The sequence below is a fragment of the Procambarus clarkii genome, chromosome 74 (assembly GCF_040958095.1).
Source record: "Procambarus clarkii isolate CNS0578487 chromosome 74, FALCON_Pclarkii_2.0, whole genome shotgun sequence".
NCBI classification, from domain to species: domain Eukaryota; kingdom Metazoa; phylum Arthropoda; class Malacostraca; order Decapoda; family Cambaridae; genus Procambarus; species Procambarus clarkii.
The window spans coordinates 23,836,132-23,861,218 of record NC_091223.1 but is presented as its reverse complement, the minus strand read 5'-3'; positions in this window follow the sequence as shown (position 1 = coordinate 23,861,218).

Sequence of the window (25,087 nt, the reverse complement as noted above, 5' to 3'; positions counted from 1 at the left end):
AACCATACCCACCATCCAACCATACCCACCGTCCAACCATATCCACCGTCCAACCATACCCACCATCCAACCATACCCACCATCCAACCATACCCACCATCCAACCATACCCACCGTCCAACCATACCCACCCTCTACCCATACCCACCGTCCAACCATACCCACCGTCCAACCATACCCACCGTCCAACCATACCCACCGTCCAACCATACCTACCGTCCAACCATACCCACCGTCCAACCATACCCACCGTCCAACCATACCCACCGTCCAACCATACCCACCGTCCAACCATGCCCACCGTCCAACCATACCCACCGTCCAACCATACCCACCGTCCAACCATACCACCGTCCAACCATACCCACCGTCCAACCATACCCACCGTCCAACCATACCCACCGTCCAACCATACCCTCCGTCCAACCATACCCACCATCCAATCATACCCACCATCCAACCATACCATCCCTCGAACCTTACCCACCGTCCAACCATACCAATCCTCCAACCATACCCACCGTCCAACCATACCCACCTTCCAACCATACCCACCGTCCAACCATACCCACCGTCCAACCATACCCACCGTCCAACCATACCCACCCACCAACCATACCCACCCACCAACCATACCCACCGTCCAACTACACCAACCCTCCAACCATACCCACCGTCCAACCATACCCACCCTCCAACCATACCCACCCACCAACCATACCCACCGTCCAACCATACCCACCGTCCAACCATACCCACCATCCAACCATACCCACCATCCAACCATACCCACCGTCCAACCATACCCACCGTCCAACCATACCCACCGTCCAACCATACCCACCATCCAACCATACCCACCGTCCAACCATACCCACCCACCAACCATACCCACCGTCCATCCATACCCACCCAACAACCATACCCACCGTCCAACCATACCCACCGTCCAACCATACCCACCGTCCAACCATACCCACCCTCCACCCATACCCACCCACCAACCATACCCACCGTCCAACCATACCCACCGTCCAACCATACCCACCCTCCACCCATACCCACCCACCAACCATACCCACCGTCCAACCATACCCACCGTCCAACCATACCCACCGTCCAACCATACCCACCGTCCAACCATACCCACCGTCCAACCATACCCAACCTCCACCCATACCCACCCACCAACCATACCCACCGTCCAACCATACCCACCGTCCAACCATACCCACCCTCCACCCATACCCACCCAACAACCATACCCACCGTCCAGCCATACCCACCGTCCAACCATACCCACCGTCCAACCATACCCACCCACCAACCATACCCACCCACCAACCATACCCACCATCCAACCATACCCACCGTCCAACCATACCCACCCTCCACCCATACCCACCGTCCAACCATACCCACCGTCCAACCATACCCACCGTCCAACCATACCCACCGTCCAACCATACCCACCGTCCAACCATACCCACCCACCAACCATACCCACCCACCAACCATACCCACCCACCAACCATACCCACCATCCAACCATACCCACCATCCAACCATACCCACCATCCAACCATACACACCGTCCAACCATACCCACCGTCCAACCATACCCACCGTCCAACCATAACCACCCACCAACCATACCCACCGTCCAACCATACCCACCGTCCAACCATACCCACCGTCCAACCATACCATCCCTCCAACCTTACCCACCGTCCAACCATACCAACCCTCCAACCATACCCACCGTCCAACCATACCCACCGTCCAACCATACCCACCGTCCAACCAAACCCACCGTCCAACCATACCCACCGTCCAACCATACCCACCGTCCAACCATACCCACCGTCCAACCAAACCCACCGTCCAACCATACCCACCGTTCAACCATACCCACCGTCCAACCATACCCACCGTCCAACCATACCCACCGTCCAACCATACCCACCGTCCAACCATACCATCCCTCCAACCTTACCCACCGTCCAACCATACCAACCCTCCAACCATACCCACCGTCCAACCATACCCACCGTCCAACCATACCCACCGTCCAACCAAACCCACCGTCCAACCATACCCACCGTCCAACCATACCCACCGTCCAACCATACCCACCGTCCAACCAAACCCACCGTCCAACCATACCCACCGTTCAACCATACCCACCGTCCAACCATACCCACCGTCCAACCATACCCACCGTCCAACCATACCCACCGTCCAACCATACCCACCGTCCAACCATACCCACCGTCCAACCATACCCACCGTCCAACCATACCCACCAGCCAACCATACCCACCATCCAACCATACCATCCCTCCAACCATACCCACCGGTCCAACCATACCAACCCTCCAAATATACCCACCGTCCAACCATACCCACCGTCCAACCATACCCACCGTCCAACCATACCCACCGTCCAACCATACCCACCGTCCAACCACACCAACCCTCCAACCACACCCACCGTCCAACAATACCCACCGTCCAACAATACCCACCGTCCAACCATACCCACCGTCCAACCTTACCCACCGTCCAACCATACCCACCGTCCAACCATACCCACCGTCCAACCATACCCACCGTCCAACCATACCCACCGTCCACCCATACCCACCATCCAACAATACCCACCGTCCAACCATACCCACCGTCCAACCATACCCACCGTCCAACCATACCCACTGTCCATCCATACCCACCGTTCAACCATATCCACCGTCCAACCATACCCACCCACCAACCATACCCACCCACCAACCATACCCACCCACCAACCATACCCACCCACCAACCATACCCACCGTCCAACCATACCCACCCTCCAACCATACCCACCCACCAACCATACCCACCCACCAACCATACCCACCCACCAACCATACCCACCCTCCAACCATACCCACCCACCAACCATACCCACCCACCAACCATACCACCCTCCAACCATACCCACCCACCAACCATACCCACCGTCCAACCATACCCACCCTCCAACCATACCCACCCTCCAACCATACCCACCCTCCAACCATACCCACCCACCAACCATACCCACCCACCAACCATACCCACCGTCCAACCATACCCACCCTCCAACCATACCCACCCCACCAACCATACCCACCCACCAACCATACCCACCCACCAACCATACCCACCCTCCAACCATACCCACCCTCCAACCATACCCACCCACCAACCATACCCACCCACCAACCATACCCACCCTCCAACCATACCCACCACCAACCATACCCACCCTCCAACCATACCCACCCTCCAACCATACCCACCCACCAACCATACCCACCGTCCAACCATACCCACCCTCCAACCATACCCACCCTCCAACCATACCCACCCACCAACCATACCCACCCTCCAACCATACCCACCCTCCAACCATACCCACCCACCAACCATACCCACCGTCCAACCATACCCACCATCCAACCATACCCACCCTCCAACCATACCCACCCACCAACCATACCCACCGTCCAACCATACCCACCCTCCAACCATACCCACCCTCCAACCATACCCACCCACCAACCATACCCACCCTCCAACCATACCCACCCACCAACCATACCCACCCACCAACCATACCCACCGTCCAACCATACCCACACACCAACCATACCCACCCACCAACCATACCACCCTCCAACCATACCCACCCTCCAACCATACCCACCCACCAACCATACCCACCGTCCAACCATACCCACCCTCCAACCATACCCACCCTCCAACCATACCCACCCACCAACCATACCCACCCTCCAACCATACCCACCCTCCAACCATACCCACCCACCAACCATACCCACCGTCCAACCATACCCACCATCCAACCATACCCACCCTCCAACCATACCCACCCACCAACCATACCCACCGTCCAACCATACCCACCCTCCAACCATACCCACCCTCCAACCATACCCACCCACCAACCATACCCACCCTCCAACCATACCCACCCACCAACCATACCCACCCACCAACCATACCCACCGTCCAACCATACCCACCCTCCAACCATACCCACCCACCAACCATACCCACCCTCCAACCATACCCACCCACCAACCATACCCACCCACCAACCATACCCACCGTCCAACCATACCCACCGTCCAACCATACCCACCCACCAACCATACCCACCCTCCAACCATACCCACCCACCAACCATACCCACCGTCCAACCATACCCACCCACCAACCATACCCACCCTCCAACCATACCCACCCACCAACCATACCCACCCACCAACCATACCCACCGTCCAACCATACTTATAAAGAACATTATCTCATGAAATTTTCTTACAAATCTGGAAACGTCAATCTGGGAAAATTAAACGGTGAAAACTGTGCTGCAAATTTTTTTTTTTTTGCAGTATATTTATGAAGAGAGACAGATGGTCAGAATGACAGATGGTCAGATAGACAGATGGTCTGATAGACAGATGGTCTGATAGACAGATGGTCAGAATGACAGATGGTCAGATAGACAAATGGTCAGAAAGACAGATGGTCAGATAGACAGATGGTCAGAATGACAGATGGTCTGATAGACAGATGGTCAGATAGACAGATGGTCAGATAGACAGATGTCAGAATGACAGATGGTCTGATAGACAGATGGTCAGATAGACAGATGGTCAGATAGACAGATGGTCAGATAGACAGATGGTCAGATAGACAGATGGTCAGAATGACAGATGGTCAGATAGACAGATGGTCAGAATGACAGATGGTCAGATAGACAGATGGTCAGAATGACAGATGGTCAGATAGACAGATGGTCAGATAGACAGATGAACAGATAGACAGATGGTCAGAATGACAGATGGTCAGATAGACAGATGAACAGATAGACAGATGGTCAGAATGACAGATGGTCAGATAGACAGATGGTCAGATAGACAGATGGTCAGAATGACAGATGGTCAGATAGACAGATGGTCAGAATGACAGATGGTCAGAAAGACAGATGGTCAGAATGACAGATGGTCTGATAGACAGATGGTCAGATAGACAGATGGTCAGAATGACAGATGGTCAGAATGAAAGATGGTCAGAATGAAAGATGGTCAGAATGAAAGATGGTCAGAATGAAAGATGGTCAGAAAGACAGATGGTCAGAATGACAGATGGTCTGATAGACAGATGGTCAGAATGACAGATGGTCTGATAGACAGATGGTCAGAATGACAGATGGTCTGATAGACAGATGGTCAGAATGAAAGATGGTCAGAATGAAAGATGGTCAGAATGAAAGATGGTCAGAAAGACAGATGGTCTGATAGACAGATGGTCAGAATGACAGATGGTCTGATAGACAGATGGTCAGAATGACAGATGGTCTGATTGACAGATGGTCAGAATGAAAGATGGTCAGAATGACAGATGGTCTGATACAGATGGTCAGAATGACAGATGGTCTGATAGACAGATGGTCAGAATGACAGATGGTCTGATAGACAGATGGTCAGAAAGACAGATGGTCAGAAAGACAGATGGTCAGAATGAAAGATGGTCAGAATGAAAGATGGTCAGAATGAAAGATGGTCAGAATTAAAGATGGTCAGAAAGACAGATGGTCAGAAAGACAGATGGTCAGAAAGACAGATGGTCTGATAGACAGATGGTCAGAATGACAGATGGTCAGAAAGACAGATGGTCAGAAAGACAGATGGTCAGATAGACAGATGGTCAGAATGAAAGATGGTCAGAAAGACAGATGGTCTGATAGACAGATGGTCAGAATGACAGATGGTCAGAATGACAGATGGTCAGAAAGACAGATGGTCAGAAAGACAGATAGACAGATGGTCAGAATGACAGACGGTCAGATAGACAGATGAACAGAAAGACCGATGGTCAGATAGACAGATGAACAGAAAGACCGATGGTCAGATAGACAGATGAACAGAAAGACCGATGGTCAGATAGACAAACGGTCAGATAGACAGACGGTCAACAAATGGCTCACGAAAACATTAATGGGGAACATAATGATCTAACTAAGGGGAGCAAAACATACAGGTGATTGGCAGTTATCACATGTAAAACTAAATAATTATTTAACAATCATTTCAGAGAGGAAAACTCCCTTCGCAATTCATAGCTATCACTCATGGCCGATAACTGCAAAACATCACCAAAAAAAAAGCTCCCTAGAACCAGTAAAGAACGACGTCGAGTGCCCAGTCGACAGGAAATGACTCTTCAGTGAGGAGATTGTCGTGGAGGAAGCGAGATAAAGAGCAGCACACACAGATCCGAGACTCAGGTGAGAAGGAGCGGTGCGTCAACAGCGCACACAGGTGGTGGAGGACCCAACAAGGCACCGGTAGAGGACCCAACAAGGCACCGGTAGAGGACCCAACAAGGCACCGGTAGAGGACCCAACAAGGCACCGGTAGAGGACCCAACAAGGCACAGGTAGAGCACCCAACAAGGCACCGGTAGAGGACCCAACAAGGTACCGGACACTCACCAGAGCGCGAGGAAGGCTCTTCACAGGGCGGGTGCCTGCGATCCTGCAGGGGCGACCCATCGAAGCTGGAGGGCTGACGCGGGCACTTGAGACATAGGCACTTCAACACCACCTCCCTGAAGTACGCTCTAAACCTGTGGAGGGAGACGGTGAGAGGAGGCGTGAGTGGCCTCTCAAGACAGATACTTTTACAATAGTCTGGTAATCAAGATATTAAGATGTTCACTTATTACAATGCAACGTAAACAACGTTAACCTTCACTATATAATGAGTTCACAAAGGAAATTATTTCAGAGCATTATTATATACTTGTAAAGTTAATATTGGATAGTTAGAGAGAGAGAGAGAGAGAGAGAGAGACAGAGAGAGAGAGAGACAGACAGACAGACAGACAGACAGACAGACAGATGGACAGAGACGGACAGAGACGGACAGAGACGGACAGAGACGGACAGAGACGGACAAAGACGGGCAAAGACGGGCAAAGACAGAGACAGACAGAGAGCTTAACATTTATGCTCAACCTGGATGAGAATTTGGAACACACAAAATACACAGCTCTCATGGTTGGCCCAGTTCCTCCTGCCTGTGGTCAAGGCAGTAACCCCGCATGACGGCCTGTGGCACTCGCTGAGAGGAACTCTGCCTTTGTCAGTCTCCAGCAACAGTGGGACCTTCTCAGCCAACAATTATTTATAATTAATACATTCAAAGCGCTTTCCACCTGCTACGGCCTAACGCTAGCTGAACCTTTATGATAACTGCAATAATCAGAGACGAGAGTTGGATTATTCAGTCGGCTGCCCGTCCTAGAGCTCTCGATCCTTGATGGCTCCGTTCACCCACTACTCTAGATGGCACCGTTCACCCACTACTCTAGATGGCACCGTTCACCCACTACACTAGATGGCACCGTTCACCCACTACACTAGATGACACCGTTCACCCACTACACTAGATGGCACCGTTCACCCACTACACTAGATGGCACCGTTCACCCACTACCCTAGATGGCACCGTTCACCCACTACTCTAGATGGCACCGTTCACCCACTACACTAGATGGTACCGTTCACCCACTACCCTAGATGGTACCGTTCACCCACTACACTAGATGGCACCGTTCACCCACTACCCTAGATGGCACCGTTCACCCACTACCCTAGATGGCACCGTTCACCCACTACACTAGATGGCACCGTTCACCCACTACCCTAGATGGCACCGTTCACCCACTACCCTAGATGGCACCGTTCACCCACTACCCTAGATGGCACCGTTCACCCACTACCCTAGATGGCACCGTTCACCCACTACACTAGATGGCACCGTTCACCCACTACCCTAGATGGCACCGTGCACCCACTACACTAGATGGCACCATTCACCCACTACCCTAGATGGTACCATTCACCCACTACCCTAGATGGTACCGTTCACCCACTACCCTAGATGGTACCGTTCACCCACTACCCTGGATGGCACCGTTCACCCACTACCCTAGATGGTACCGTTTATCCACTACCCTAGATGGTACCGTTCACCCACTACCCTGGATGGCACCGTTCACCCACTACACTAGATGGCACCGTTCACCCACTACACTAGATGGCACCGTTCACCCACTACCCTGGATGGCACCGTTCACCCACTACCCTAGATGGTACCGTTTATCCACTACCCTAGATGGTACCGTTCACCCACTACACTAGATGGTACCGTTCACCCACTACACTAGATGGTACCGTTCACCCACTACACTAGATGGTACCGTTCACCCACTACCCTAGATGGTACCGTTCACCCACTACACTATATGGTACCGTTCACCCACTACACTAGATGGCACCGTTCACCCACTACCCTAGATGGTACCGTTTATCCACTACCCTAGATGGTACCGTTCACCCACTACCCTGGATGGCACCGTTCACCCACTACCATAGATGGTACCGTTCACCCACTACCCTGGATGGCACCGGTCACCCAACACACTAGATGGCACCGTTCACCCACTACCCTAGATGGTACCGTTCACCCACTACACTAGATGGTACCGTTCACCCACTACACTAGATGGCACCGTTCACCCACTACCCTAGATGGTACCGTTCACCCACTACCCTAGATGATACCGTTCACCCACTACACTAGATGGCACCGTTCACCCACTACACTAGATGGTACCGTTCACCCACTACCCTAGATGGTACCGTTCACCCACTACACTATATGGTACCGTTCACCCACTACACTAGATGGCACCGTTCACCCACTACCCTAGATGGTACCGTTTATCCACTACCCTAGATGGTACCGTTCACCCACTACCCTGGATGGCACCGTTCACCCACTACCCTAGATGGTACCGTTCACCCACTACCCTGGATGGCACCGGTCACCCAACACACTAGATGGCACCGTTCACCCACTACCCTAGATGGTACCGTTCACCCACTACACTAGATGGTACCGTTCACCCACTACACTAGATGGCACCGTTCACCCACTACCCTAGATGGTACCGTTCACCCACTACCCTAGATGGTACCGTTCACCCACTACACTAGATGGCACCGTTCACCCACTACACTAGATGGTACCGTTCACCCACTACCCTAGATGGTACCGTTTATCCACTACCCTAGATGGTACCGTTCACCCACTACCCTGGATGGCACCGTTCACCCACTACCCTAGATGGTACCGTTCACCCACTACACTAGATGGCACCGTTCACCCACTACCCTAGATGGTACCGTTTATCCACTACCCTAGATGGTACCGTTCACCCACTACCCTGGATGGCACCGTTCACCCACTACCCTAGATGGTACCGTTCACCCACTACCCTGGATGGCACCGTTCACCCACTACACTAGATGGCACCGTTCACCCACTACCCTGGATGGCACCGTTCACCCACTACACTAGATGGCACCGTTCACCCACTACACTAGATGGCACCGTTCACCCACTACCCTGGATGGCACCGTTCACCCACTACACTAGATGGCACCATTCACCCACTACCCTAGATGGTACCGTTCACCCACTACCCTAGATGGTACCGTTCACCCACTACCCTGGATGGCACCGTTCACCCACTACCCTAGATGGTACCGTTTATCCACTACCCTAGATGGTACCGTTCACCCACTACCCTGGATGGCACCGTTCACCCACTACACTAGATGGCACCGTTCACCCACTACACTAGATGGCACCGTTCACCCACTACCCTGGATGGCACCGTTCACCCACTACCCTAGATGGTACCGTTTATCCACTACCCTAGATGGTACCGTTCACCCACTACACTAGATGGTACCGTTCACCCACTACACTAGATGGTACCGTTCACCCACTACACTAGATGGTACCGTTCACCCACTACCCTAGATGGTACCGTTCACCCACTACACTATATGGTACCGTTCACCCACTACACTAGATGGCACCGTTCACCCACTACCCTAGATGGTACCGTTTATCCACTACCCTAGATGGTACCGTTCACCCACTACCCTGGATGGCACCGTTCACCCACTACCCTAGATGGTACCGTTCACCCACTACCCTGGATGGCACCGGTCACCCAACACACTAGATGGCACCGTTCACCCACTACCCTAGATATGGTACCGTTCACCCACTACACTAGATGGTACCGTTCACCCACTACACTAGATGGCACCGTTCACCCACTACCCTAGATGGTACCGTTCACCCACTACCCTAGATGGTACCGTTCACCCACTACACTAGATGGCACCGTTCACCCACTACACTAGATGGTACCGTTCACCCACTACCCTAGATGGTACCGTTCACCCACTACACTATATGGTACCGTTCACCCACTACACTAGATGGCACCGTTCACCCACTACCCTAGATGGTACCGTTTATCCACTACCCTAGATGGTACCGTTCACCCACTACCCTGGATGGCACCGTTCACCCACTACCCTAGATGGTACCGTTCACCCACTACCCTGGATGGCACCGGTCACCCAACACACTAGATGGCACCGTTCACCCACTACCCTAGATGGTACCGTTCACCCACTACACTAGATGGTACCGTTCACCCACTACACTAGATGGCACCGTTCACCCACTACCCTAGATGGTACCGTTCACCCACTACCCTAGATGGTACCGTTCACCCACTACACTAGATGGCACCGTTCACCCACTACACTAGATGGTACCGTTCACCCACTACCCTAGATGGTACCGTTTATCCACTACCCTAGATGGTACCGTTCACCCACTACCCTGGATGGCACCGTTCACCCACTACCCTAGATGGTACCGTTCACCCACTACACTAGATGGCACCGTTCACCCACTACCCTAGATGGTACCGTTTATCCACTACCCTAGATGGTACCGTTCACCCACTACCCTGGATGGCACCGTTCACCCACTACCCTAGATGGTACCGTTCACCCACTACCCTGGATGGCACCGTTCACCCACTACACTAGATGGCACCGTTCACCCACTACACTAGATGGCACCGTTCACACACTACCCTAGATGCTCCCAGAACACTTTCCTGGAATATTACTTCTAAATTCCAAAACAAAACTAAATATGACTGTAAACATAGTATGCGATTCTTGCAATAATATATATATATTAAAATATATATATTTGTGCAACATTCAGAATATATATATATATATATATATATATATATATATATATATATATATATATATATATATATATATATATATATATATATGTGTGTGTGTGTGTGTGTGTGTGTGTGTGTGTGTGTGTGTGAAATATATATGAAAATCGTGTCACAAATACTAACGTTAAATTATCCAGTTTTCATGACAATAGGCAGAGCCAGAGAATTAGAACGATCAAAGTCTTCCATGTTGCTCAAATGGTCGACAATATTTGATTAAAACTTTAAATCTCTCTGTTTGCACATCAATATTGTATTGGTTTGTAATACATAGTTCCTAGTTTATATCATTGTTAAGGCGTTAAGGCGTGTTAAGGCATTAAGTAAAATGTCGCCGTACAACTCAATCACGGTAAGATTTGTATTCCTTTACTGAGAAAGAATGAGAAGCTTTAAAGAAATATTTAGCGAAAGAAAGAATCAGACAAACGGAGAACACAAAGACAGACTCAGAGATATAAATGAGGACAAAAAGCATACAAAATAACAGACAATCACTACAAGTCAAACATGAGAACAAACTAATAAACATTCATGAGGAGAGACAGAAAACACGAGAACAGACATAAGGAGAGACAGAAAACACGAGAACAGACATAAGGAGAGACAGAAAACACGAGAACAGACATAAGGAGAGACAGAAAACACGAGAACAGACATAAGGAGAGACAGAAAACACGAGAACAGACATAAAGAGAGACAGAAAACACGAGAACAGGCATAAGGGGAGACAGAAAACACGAGAACAGGCATAAGGGGAGACACCCACACAGCCCCTGAAGCCGTATGAGAGGTCATCATTCCTGGCGTTCATCCAGACATGAGGAGAGACAGAAAACACGTGATCAGCCATAAGAAGAGACATCCACAAAGCCGAAGAGAGAGAGAACATCATACCTGGCGTTCATCCAGTAGTAGATGACGGGGTTGATCATGGCGTTGGCCATAGCCAGCCAGTAGAAGGCGAGGTAGATGTGCTGGATGTGAGCCGTGCCCAGGATCTGGGAGTTGTGGAAGGTGTAGAGGAAGAAGGCCTGCTGGGGCAGCCAGCACAACCCAAACATCACCACGATCATGATGAACATCTTCACCACCTGTCACCGTCCAACAGCACCAATGATAGTGTATCACAGTACTGGTGCAGTGTAGCACTCTGGGTGCGCTTTATACATGGCTAGATCTATACACCTGTAGAATGTTGACCACACCACACACTACAAGGTGAAGGGACGACGACATTTCGGCCCGTCCTGAGCCATTCTCAAGTCGATTGTGAATGGTCCAGGCACTGGACGTCGTTGACAATCCACTTAAGAATGGTCCAGGACGGACCGAAACGTAGTCGTCCCTTCACTTTCTAGTGTGTGGTCTGGTCAACATTCTTCATTTACGTTGTGACTCTCGCCTGCTTATAGACCTGTAGTTAACATGAGTTAAAACACTATTAGTTTTGCAATGTTTAGTTATGTTAGGTTGAATTAGGCTTGGTAAGGTCAAAATAACTCTAACTACTTAAGGAAGGGTATGGACCACGCTCGTCTCCTCACTCTCTACGTAAACCTTAGGGAAAGGAAGTGGAAGAGGAAGTGTACATTGGTTAATACTTTGCTCGTTAAAATGGTATTTTAACTTGTGTCTGTAACCGGTCGTTAGTTAATTTAAGTAAAGCATTCCTCGAATAATGCTTCGCTGACGACCTGTGTTCGAATCACAGTTCTGTAACTGCTCCGTCCAAGCACTTCACATACAGATAATAGCCAACAGAATCCAAACACCTAACCTACTCCTAACTATTCATATCACTTTAATAGAGAATCATGTTAATATGTAAATAAGAGCAAACCAATTTCTAATATTCAATGTGGGAAAATTTATTAATTCGCTTTGAGGACGGCTGCAGACTTAATGAGCCTGACCTGAGGACGGCTGCAGACTTAATGAGCCTGACCTGAGGACGGCTGCAGACTTAATGAGCCTGACCTGAGGACGGCTGCAGACTTAATGAGCCTGACCTGAGGACGGCTGCAGACTTAATGAGCCTGACCTGAGGACGGCTGCAGACTTAATGAGCCTGACCTGAGAACGGCTGCAGACTTAATGAGCCTGACTTGAGAACGGCTGCAGACTTAATGAGCCTGACCTGAGGACGGCTGCAGACTTAATGAGCCTGACCTGAGGACGGCTGCAGACTTAATGAGCCTGACCTGAGGACGGCTGCAGACTTAATGAGCCTGACATGAGCACGGCTGCAGACTTAATGAGCCTGACCTGAGGACGGCTGCAGACTTAATGAGCCTGACCTGAGGACGGCTGCAGACTTAATGAGCCAGACCTGAGGACGGCTGCAGACTTAATGAGCCTGACCTGAGGACGGCTGCAGACTTAATGAGCCTGACCTGAGGACGGCTGCAGACTTAATGAGCCTGACCTGAGGACGGCTGCAGACTTAATGAGCCAGACCTGAGGACGGCTGCAGACTTAATGAGCCTGACCTGAGGACGGCTGCAGACTTAATTAGCCTGACATGAGGACGGCTACAGACTTATTGAGCCTGACATGAGGACGGCTGCAGACTTAATGAGCCTGACATGAGGACGGCTGCAGACTTAATGAGCCTGACCTGAGGACGGCTGCAGACTTAATGAGCCTGACCTGAGGACGGCTGCAGACTTAATGAGCCTGACATGAGGACGGCTGCAGACTTAATGAGCCTGACCTGAGGACGGCTGCAGACTTAATGAGCCTGACCTGAGGACGGCTGCAGACTTAATGAGCCTGACCTGAGGACGGCTGCAGACTTAATGAGCCTGACCAAAGGACGGCTGCAGACTTAATGAGCCTGACATGAGGACGGCTGCAGACTTAATGAGCCTGACCTGAGGACGGCTGCAGACTTAATGAGCCTGACGCGAGGACAGCTGCAGACTTAATGAGCCTGACGTGAGGACGGCTGCAGACTTAATGAGCCTGACATGAGGACGGCTGCAGACTTAATGAGACTGACCTGAGGACGGCTGCAGACTTAATGAGACTGACCTGAGGACGGCTGCAGACTTAATGAGACTGACCTGAGGACGGCTGCAGACTTAATGAGCCTGACATGAGGACGGCTGCAGACTTAATGAGCCTGACATGAGGACGGCTGCAGACTTAATGAGCCTGACATGAGGACGGCTGCAGACTTAATAAGCCTGACATGAGGAATTCTGCAGACTTAATGAGCCTGACCTGAGGACGGCTGCAGACTTAATAAGCCTGACATGAGGACGGCTGCAGACTTAATGAGCCTGACCTCAGGACGGCTGCAGACTTAATAAGCCTGACATGAGGACGGCTGCAGACTTAATGAGCCTGACCTGAGGACGGCTGCAGACTTAATAAGCCTGACATGAGGAAGGCTGCAGACTTAATGAGCCTGACCTGAGGACGGCTGCAGACTTAATAAGCCTGACATGAGGACGGCTGCAGACTTAATGAGCCTGACCTGAGGACGGCTGCAGACTTAATGAGCCTGACCTGAGGACGGCTGCAGACTTAATGAGCCTGACCAAAGGACGGCTGCAGACTTAATGAGACTGACCTGAGGACGGCTGCAGACTTAATGAGACTGACCTGAGGACGGCTGCAGACTTAATGAGCCTGACATGAGGACGGCTGCAGACTTAATGAGCCTGACATGAGGAAGGCTGCAGACTTAATGAGCCTGACATGAGGACGGCTGCAGACTTAATAAGCCTGACATGAGGAATTCTGCAGACTTAATGAGCCTGACCTGAGGACGGCTGCAGACTTAATAAGCCTGACATGAGGACGGCTGCAGACTTAATGAGCCTGACCTGAGGACGGCTGCAGACTTAATAAGCCTGACATGAGGAAGGCTGCAGACTTAATGAGCCTGACCTGAGGACAGCTGCAGACTTAATAAGCCTGACATGAGGACGGCTGCAGACTTAATGAGCCTGACCTGAGGACGGCTGCAGACTTAATGAGCCTGACCTGAGGACGGCTGCAGACTTAATAAGCCTGACATGAGGACGGCTGCAGACTTAATGAGCCTGACCTGAGGACGACTGCAGACTTAATAAGCCTGACATGAGGACGGCTGCAGACTTAATGAGCCTGACCTCAGGACGGCTGCAGACTTAATAAGCCTGACATGAGGACGGCTGCAGACTTAATGAGCCTGACCTGAGGACGGCTGCAGACTTAATAAGCCTGACATGAGGAAGGCTGCAGACTTAATGAGCCTGACCTGAGGACGGCTGCAGACTTAATAAGCCTGACATGAGGACGGCTGCAGACTTAATGAGCCTGACCTGAGGACGGCTGCAGACTTAATGAGCCTGACCTGAGGACGGCTGCAGACTTAATGAGCCTGACCAAAGGACGGCTGCAGACTTAATGAGACTGACCTGAGGACGGCTGCAGACTTAATGAGACTGACCTGAGGACGGCTGCAGACTTAATGAGCCTGAAATGAGGACGGCTGCAGACTTAATGAGCCTGACATGAGGAAGGCTGCAGACTTAATGAGCCTGACATGAGGACGGCTGCAGACTTAATAAGCCTGACATGAGGAATTCTGCAGACTTAATGAGCCTGACCTGAGGACGGCTGCAGACTTAATAAGCCTGACATGAGGACGGCTGCAGACTTAATGAGCCTGACCTGAGGACGGCTGCAGACTTAATAAGCCTGACATGAGGAAGGCTGCAGACTTAATGAGCCTGACCTGAGGACGGCTGCAGACTTAATAAGCCTGACATGAGGACGGCTGCAGACTTAATGAGCCTGACCTGAGGACGGCTGCAGACTTAATGAGCCTGACCTGAGGACGGCTGCAGACTTAATAAGCCTGACATGAGGACGGCTGCAGACTTAATGAGCCTGACCTGAGGACGGCTGCAGACTTAATAAGCCTGACATGAGGACGGCTGCAGACTTAATGAGCCTGACCTGAGGACGGCTGCAGACTTAATGAGCCTGACCTGAGGACGGCTGCAGACTTAATGAGCCTGACCTGAGGACGGCTGCAGACTTAATGAGCCTGACATGAGGACGGTTGCAGACTTAATGAGCCTGACCTGAGGACGGCTGCAGACTTAATGAGCCTGACATGAGGACGGCTGCAGACTTAATGAGCCTGACATGAGGACGGCTGCAGACTTAATGAGCCTGACATGAGGACGGCTGCAGACTTAATGAGCCTGACATGAGGACGGCTGCAGACTTAATGAGCCTGACCTGAGGACGGCTGCAGACTTAATGAGCCTGACCTGAGGACGGCTGCAGACTTAATGAGCCTGACCTGAGAACGGCTGCAGACTTAATGAGCCTGACCTGAGGACGGCTGCAGACTTAATGAGCCTGACCTGAGGACGGCTGCAGACTTAATGAGCCTGACATGAGGAGGTCTGCAGACTTAATGAGCCTGACATGAGGACGGCTGCAGACTTAACGAGCCTGACATGAGGACGGCTGCAGACTTAATGAGCCTGACATGAGGACGGCTGCAGACTTAATGAGCCTGACCTGAGGACGGCTGCAGACTTAATGAGCCTGACATGAGGACGGCTGCAGACTTATTGAGCCTGACATGAGGACGGCTGCAGACTTAATGAGCCTGACATGAGGACGGCTGCAGACTTAATGAGCCTGACCTGAGGACGGCTGCAGACTTAATGAGCCTGACCTGAGGACGGCTGCAGACTTAATGAGCCTGACCTGAGGACGGCTGCAGACTTAATGAGCCTGACATGAGGACGGCTGCAGACTTAATGAGCCTGACCTGAGGACGGCTGCAGACTTAATGAGCCTGACATGAGGACGGCTGCAGACTTAATGAGCCTGACATGAGGACGGCTGCAGACTTAATGAGCCTGACATGAGGACGGCTGCAGACTTAATGAGCCTGACATGAGAACGGCTGCAGACTTAATGAGCCTGACGTGAGCACGGCTGCAGACTTAATGAGCCTGACGTGAGGACGGCTGCAGACTTAATGAGCCTGACATGAGGACGGCTGCAGACTTAATGAGCCTGACATGAGGACCGCTGCAGACTTAATGAGCCTGACATGAGGACGGCTGCAGACTTAATAAGCCTGACATGAGGACGGCTACAGACTTAATAAGCCTGACATGAGGACGGCTGCAGACTTAATGAGCCTGACCTGAGAACGGCTGCAGACTTAATGAGCCTGACATGAGGACGGCTGCAGACTTGATGAGCCTGACCTGAGGACGGCTGCAGACTTAATGAGCCAGACCTGAGGACGGCTGCAGACTTAATGAGCCTGACCTGAGGACGGCTGCAGACTTAATGAGCCTGACCTGAGGACGGCTGCAGACTTAATGAGCCTGACCTGAGGACGGCTGCAGACTTAATGAGCCAGACCTGAGGACGGCTGCAGACTTAATGAGCCTGACCTGAGGACGGCTGCAGACTTAATTAGCCTGACATGAGGACGGCTACAGACTTATTGAGCCTGACATGAGGACGGCTGCAGACTTAATGAGCCTGACCTGAGGACGGCTGCAGACTTAATGAGCCTGACCTGAGGACGGCTGCAGACTTAATGAGCCTGACCTGAGGACGGCTGCAGACTTAATGAGCCTGACATGAGGACGGCTGCAGACTTAATGAGCCTGACCTGAGGACGGCTGCAGACTTAATGAGCCTGACCTGAGGACGGCTGCAGACTTAATGAGCCTGACCTGAGGACGGCTGCAGACTTAATGAGCCTGACCAAAGGACGGCTGCAGACTTAATGAGCCTGACATGAGGACGGCTGCAGACTTAATGAGCCTGACGTGAGGACAGCTGCAGACTTAATGAGCCTGACGTGAGGACGGCTGCAGACTTAATGAGCCTGACGTGAGGACGGCTGCAGACTTAATGAGCCTGACATGAGGACGGCTGCAGACTTAATGAGACTGACCTGAGGACGGCTGCAGACTTAATGAGACTGACCTGAGGACGGCTGCAGACTTAATGAGACTGACCTGAGGACGGCTGCAGACTTAATGAGCCTGACATGAGGACGGCTGCAGACTTAATGAGCCTGACATGAGGACGGCTGCAGACTTAATGAGCCTGACATGAGGACGGCTGCAGACTTAATAAGCCTGACATGAGGAATTCTGCAGACTTAATGAGCCTGACCTGAGGACGGCTGCAGACTTAATAAGCCTGACATGAGGACGGCTGCAGACTTAATGAGCCTGACCTCAGGACGGCTGCAGACTTAATAAGCCTGACATGAGGACGGCTGCAGACTTAATGAGCCTGACCTGAGGACGGCTGCAGACTTAATAAGCCTGACATGAGGAAGGCTGCAGACTTAATGAGCCTGACCTGAGGACGGCTGCAGACTTAATAAGCCTGACATGAGGACGGCTGCAGACTTAATGAGCCTGACCTGAGGACGGCTGCAGACTTAATGAGCCTGACCTGAGGACGGCTGCAGACTTAATGAGCCTGACCAAAGGACGGCTGCAGACTTAATGAGACTGACCTGAGGACGGCTGCAGACTTAATGAGACTGACCTGAGGACGGCTGCAGACTTAATGAGCCTGACATGAGGACGGCTGCAGACTTAATGAGCCTGACATGAGGAAGGCTGCAGACTTAATGAGCCTGACATGAGGACGGCTGCAGACTTAATAAGCCTGACATGAGGAATTCTGCAGACTTAATGAGCCTGACCTGAGGACGGCTGCAGACTTAATAAGCCTGACATGAGGACGGCTGCAGACTTAATGAGCCTGACCTGAGGACGGCTGCAGACTTAATAAGCCTGACATGAGGACGGCTGCAGACTTAATGAGCCTGACCTGAGGACGGCTGCAGACTTAATAAGCCTGACATGAGGAAGGCTGCAGACTTAATGAGCCTGACCTGAGGACGGCTGCAGACTTAATAAGCCTGACATGAGGACGGCTGCAGACTTAATGAGCCTGACCTGAGGACGGCTGCAGACTTAATGAGCCTGACCTGAGGACGGCTGCAGACTTAATAAGCCTGACATGAGGACGGCTGCAGACTTAATGAGCCTGACCTGAGGACGGCTGCAGACTTAATAAGCCTGACATGAGGACGGCTGCAGACTTAATGAGCCTGACCTCAGGACGGCTGCAGACTTAATAAGCCTGACATGAGGACGGCTGCAGACTTAATGAGCCTGACCTGAGGACGGCTGCAGACTTAATAAGCCTGACATGAGGAAGGCTGCAGACTTAATGAGCCTGACCTGAGGACGGCTGCAGACTTAATAAGCCTGACATGAGGACGGCTGCAGACTTAATGAGCCTGACCTGAGGACGGCTGCAGACTTAATGAGCCTGACCTGAGGACGGCTGCAGACTTAATGAGCCTGACCAAAGGACGGCTGCAGACTTAATGAGACTGACCTGAGGACGGCTGCAGACTTAATGAGACTGACCTGAGGACGGCTGCAGACTTAATGAGCCTGACATGAGGACGGCTGCAGACTTAATGAGCCTGACATGAGGAAGGCTGCAGACTTAATGAGCCTGACATGAGGACGGCTGCAGACTTAATAAGCCTGACATGAGGAATTCTGCAGACTTAATGAGCCTGACCTGAGGACGGCTGCAGACTTAATAAGCCTGACATGAGGACGGCTGCAGACTTAATGAGCCTGACCTGAGGACGGCTGCAGACTTAATAAGCCTGACATGAGGAAGGCTGCAGACTTAATGAGCCTGACCTGAGGACGGCTGCAGACTTAATAAGCCTGACATGAGGACGGCTGCAGACTTAATGAGCCTGACCTGAGGACGGCTGCAGACTTAATGAGCCTGACCTGAGGACGGCTGCAGACTTAATAAGCCTGACATGAGGACGGCTGCAGACTTAATGAGCCTGACCTGAGGACGGCTGCAGACTTAATAAGCCTGACATGAGGACGGCTGCAGACTTAATGAGCCTGACCTGAGGACGGCTGCAGACTTAATGAGCCTGACCTGAGGACGGCTGCAGACTTAATGAGCCTGACCTGAGGACGGCTGCAGACTTAATGAGCCTGACATGAGGACGGCTGCAGACTTAATGAGCCTGACCTGAGGACGGCTGCAGACTTAATGAGCCTGACATGAGGACGGCTGCAGACTTAATGAGCCTGACATGAGGACGGCTGCAGACTTAATGAGCCTGACATGAGGACGGCTGCAGACTTAATGAGCCTGACATGAGGACGGCTGCAGACTTAATGAGCCTGACCTGAGGACGGCTGCAGACTTAATGAGCCTGACCTGAGGACGGCTGCAGACTTAATGAGCCTGACCTGAGAACGGCTGCAGACTTAATGAGCCTGACCTGAGGACGGCTGCAGACTTAATGAGCCTGACCTGAGGACGGCTGCAGACTTAATGAGCCTGACATGAGGAGGGCTGCAGACTTAATGAGCCTGACATGAGGACGGCTGCAGACTTAACGAGCCTGACATGAGGACGGCTGCAGACTTAATGAGCCTGACATGAGGACGGCTGCAGACTTAATGAGCCTGACCTGAGGACGGCTGCAGACTTAATGAGCCTGACATGAGGACGGCTGCAGACTTATTGAGCCTGACATGAGGACGGCTGCAGACTTAATGAGCCTGACATGAGGACGGCTGCAGACTTAATGAGCCTGACCTGAGGACGGCTGCAGACTTAATGAGCCTGACCTGAGGACGGCTGCAGACTTAATGAGCCTGACCTGAGGACGGCTGCAGACTTAATGAGCCTGACATGAGGACGGCTGCAGACTTAATGAGCCTGACCTGAGGACGGCTGCAGACTTAATGAGCCTGACATGAGGACGGCTGCAGACTTAATGAGCCTGACATGAGGACGGCTGCAGACTTAATGAGCCTGACATGAGGACGGCTGCAGACTTAATGAGCCTGACATGAGAACGGCTGCAGACTTAATGAGCCTGACATGAGCACGGCTGCAGACTTAATGAGCCTGACGTGAGGACGGCTGCAGACTTAATGAGCCTGACATGAGGACGGCTGCAGACTTAATGAGCCTGACATGAGGACCGCTGCAGACTTAATGAGCCTGACATGAGGACGGCTGCAGACTTAATAAGCCTGACATGAGGACGGCTACAGACTTAATAAGCCTGACATGAGGACGGCTGCAGACTTAATAAGCCTGACCTGAGAACGGCTGCAGACTTAATGAGCCTGACATGAGGACGGCTGCAGACTTGATGAGCCTGACCTGAGGACGGCTGCAGACTTAATGAGCCTGACCTGAGGACGGCTGCAGACTTAATGAGCCAGACCTGAGGACGGCTGCAGACTTAATGAGCCTGACCTGAGGACGGCTGCAGACTTAATGAGCCTGACCTGAGGACGGCTGCAGACTTAATGAGCCTGACCTGAGGACGGCTGCAGACTTAATGAGCCAGACCTGAGGACGGCTGCAGACTTAATGAGCCTGACCTGAGGACGGCTGCAGACTTAATTAGCCTGACATGAGGACGGCTACAGACTTATTGAGCCTGACATGAGGACGGCTGCAGACTTAATGAGCCTGACCTGAGGACGGCTGCAGACTTAATGAGCCTGACCTGAGGACGGCTGCAGACTTAATGAGCCTGACCTGAGGACGGCTGCAGACTTAATGAGCCTGACATGAGGACGGCTGCAGACTTAATGAGCCTGACCTGAGGACGGCTGCAGACTTAATGAGCCTGACCTGAGGACGGCTGCAGACTTAATGAGCCTGACCTGAGGACGGCTGCAGACTTAATGAGCCTGACCAAAGGACGGCTGCAGACTTAATGAGCCTGACATGAGGACGGCTGCAGACTTAATGAGCCTGACCTGAGGACGGCTGCAGACTTAATGAGCCTGACGTGAGGACAGCTGCAGACTTAATGAGCCTGACGTGAGGACGGCTGCAGACTTAATGAGCCTGACATGAGGACGGCTGCAGACTTAATGAGACTGACCTGAGGACGGCTGCAGACTTAATGAGACTGACCTGAGGACGGCTGCAGACTTAATGAGACTGACCTGAGGACGGCTGCAGACTTAATGAGCCTGACATGAGGACGGCTGCAGACTTAATGAGCCTGACATGAGGACGGCTGCAGACTTAATGAGCCTGACATGAGGACGGCTGCAGACTTAATAAGCCTGACATGAGGAATTCTGCAGACTTAATGAGCCTGACCTGAGGACGGCTGCAGACTTAATAAGCCTGACATGAGGACGGCTGCAGACTTAATGAGCCTGACCTCAGGACGGCTGCAGACTTAATAAGCCTGACATGAGGACGGCTGCAGACTTAATGAGCCTGACCTGAGGACGGCTGCAGACTTAATAAGCCTGACATGAGGAAGGCTGCAGACTTAATGAGCCTGACCTGAGGACGGCTGCAGACTTAATAAGCCTGACATGAGGACGGCTGCAGACTTAATGAGCCTGACCTGAGGACGGCTGCAGACTTAATGAGCCTGACCTGAGGACGGCTGCAGACTTAATGAGCCTGACCAAAGGACGGCTGCAGACTTAATGAGACTGACCTGAGGACGGCTGCAGACTTAATGAGACTGACCTGAGGACGGCTGCAGACTTAATGAGCCTGACATGAGGACGGCTGCAGACTTAATGAGCCTGACATGAGGAAGGCTGCAGACTTAATGAGCCTGACATGAGGACGGCTGCAGACTTAATAAGCCTGACATGAGGAATTCTGCAGACTTAATGAGCCTGACCTGAGGACGGCTGCAGACTTAATAAGCCTGACATGAGGACGGCTGCAGACTTAATGAGCCTGACCTGAGGACGGCTGCAGACTTAATAAGCCTGACATGAGGACGGCTGCAGACTTAATGAGCCTGACCTGAGGACGGCTGCAGACTTAATAAGCCTGACATGAGGAAGGCTGCAGACTTAATGAGCCTGACCTGAGGACGGCTGCAGACTTAATAAGCCTGACATGAGGACGGCTGCAGACTTAATGAGCCTGACCTGAGGACGGCTGCAGACTTAATGAGCCTGACCTGAGGACGGCTGCAGACTTAATAAGCCTGACATGAGGACGGCTGCAGACTTAATGAGCCTGACCTGAGGACGGCTGCAGACTTAATAAGCCTGACATGAGGACGGCTGCAGACTTAATGAGCCTGACCTGAGGACGGCTGCAGACTTAATGAGCCTGACCTGAGGACGGCTGCAGACTTAATGAGCCTGACCTGAGGACGGCTGCAGACTTAATGAGCCTGACATGAGGACGGCTGCAGACTTAATGAGCCTGACCTGAGGACGGCTGCAGACTTAATGAGCCTGACATGAGGACGGCTGCAGACTTAATGAGCCTGACATGAGGACGGCTGCAGACTTAATGAGCCTGACATGAGGACGGCTGCAGACTTAATGAGCCTGACATGAGGACGGCTGCAGACTTAATGAGCCTGACCTGAGGACGGCTGCAGACTTAATGAGCCTGACCTGAGGACGGCTGCAGACTTAATGAGCCTGACCTGAGAACGGCTGCAGACTTAATGAGCCTGACCTGAGGACGGCTGCAGACTTAATGAGCCTGACCTGAGGACGGCTGCAGACTTAATGAGCCTGACATGAGGAGGGCTGCAGACTTAATGAGCCTGACATGAGGACGGCTGCAGACTTAACGAGCCTGACATGAGGACGGCTGCAGACTTAATGAGCCTGACATGAGGACGGCTGCAGACTTAATGAGCCTGACCTGAGGACGGCTGCAGACTTAATGAGCCTGACATGAGGACGGCTGCAGACTTATTGAGCCTGACATGAGGACGGCTGCAGACTTAATGAGCCTGACATGAGGACGGCTGCAGACTTAATGAGCCTGACCTGAGGACGGCTGCAGACTTAATGAGCCTGACCTGAGGACGGCTGCAGACTTAATGAGCCTGACCTGAGGACGGCTGCAGACTTAATGAGCCTGACATGAGGACGGCTGCAGACTTAATGAGCCTGACCTGAGGACGGCTGCAGACTTAATGAGCCTGACATGAGGACGGCTGCAGACTTAATGAGCCTGACATGAGGACGGCTGCAGACTTAATGAGCCTGACATGAGGACGGCTGCAGACTTAATGAGCCTGACATGAGAACGGCTGCAGACTTAATGAGCCTGACATGAGCACGGCTGCAGACTTAATGAGCCTGACGTGAGGACGGCTGCAGACTTAATGAGCCTGACATGAGGACGGCTGCAGACTTAATGAGCCTGACATGAGGACCGCTGCAGACTTAATGAGCCTGACATGAGGACGGCTGCAGACTTAATAAGCCTGACATGAGGACGGCTACAGACTTAATAAGCCTGACATGAGGACGGCTGCAGACTTAATAAGCCTGACCTGAGAACGGCTGCAGACTTAATGAGCCTGACATGAGGACGGCTGCAGACTTGATGAGCCTGACCTGAGGACGGCTGCAGACTTAATGAGCCTGACATGAGGACGGCTGCAGACTTAATGAGCCTGACATGAGGACGGCTGCAGACTTAATGAGCCTGACATGAGGACGGCTGCAGACTTAATGAGCCTGACCTGAGGACGGCTGCAGACTTAATGAGCCTGACCTGAGGACGGCTGCAGACTTAATGAGCCTGACATGAGGACGGCTGCAGACTTAATGAGCCTGACATGAGGACGGCTGCAGACTTAATGAGCCTGACATGAGGACGGCTGCAGACTTAATGAGCCTGACCTGAGGACGGCTGCAGACTTAATGAGCCTGACCTGAGGACGGCTGCAGACTTAATGAGCCTGACCTGAGGACGGCTGCAGACTTAATGAGCCTGACCTGAG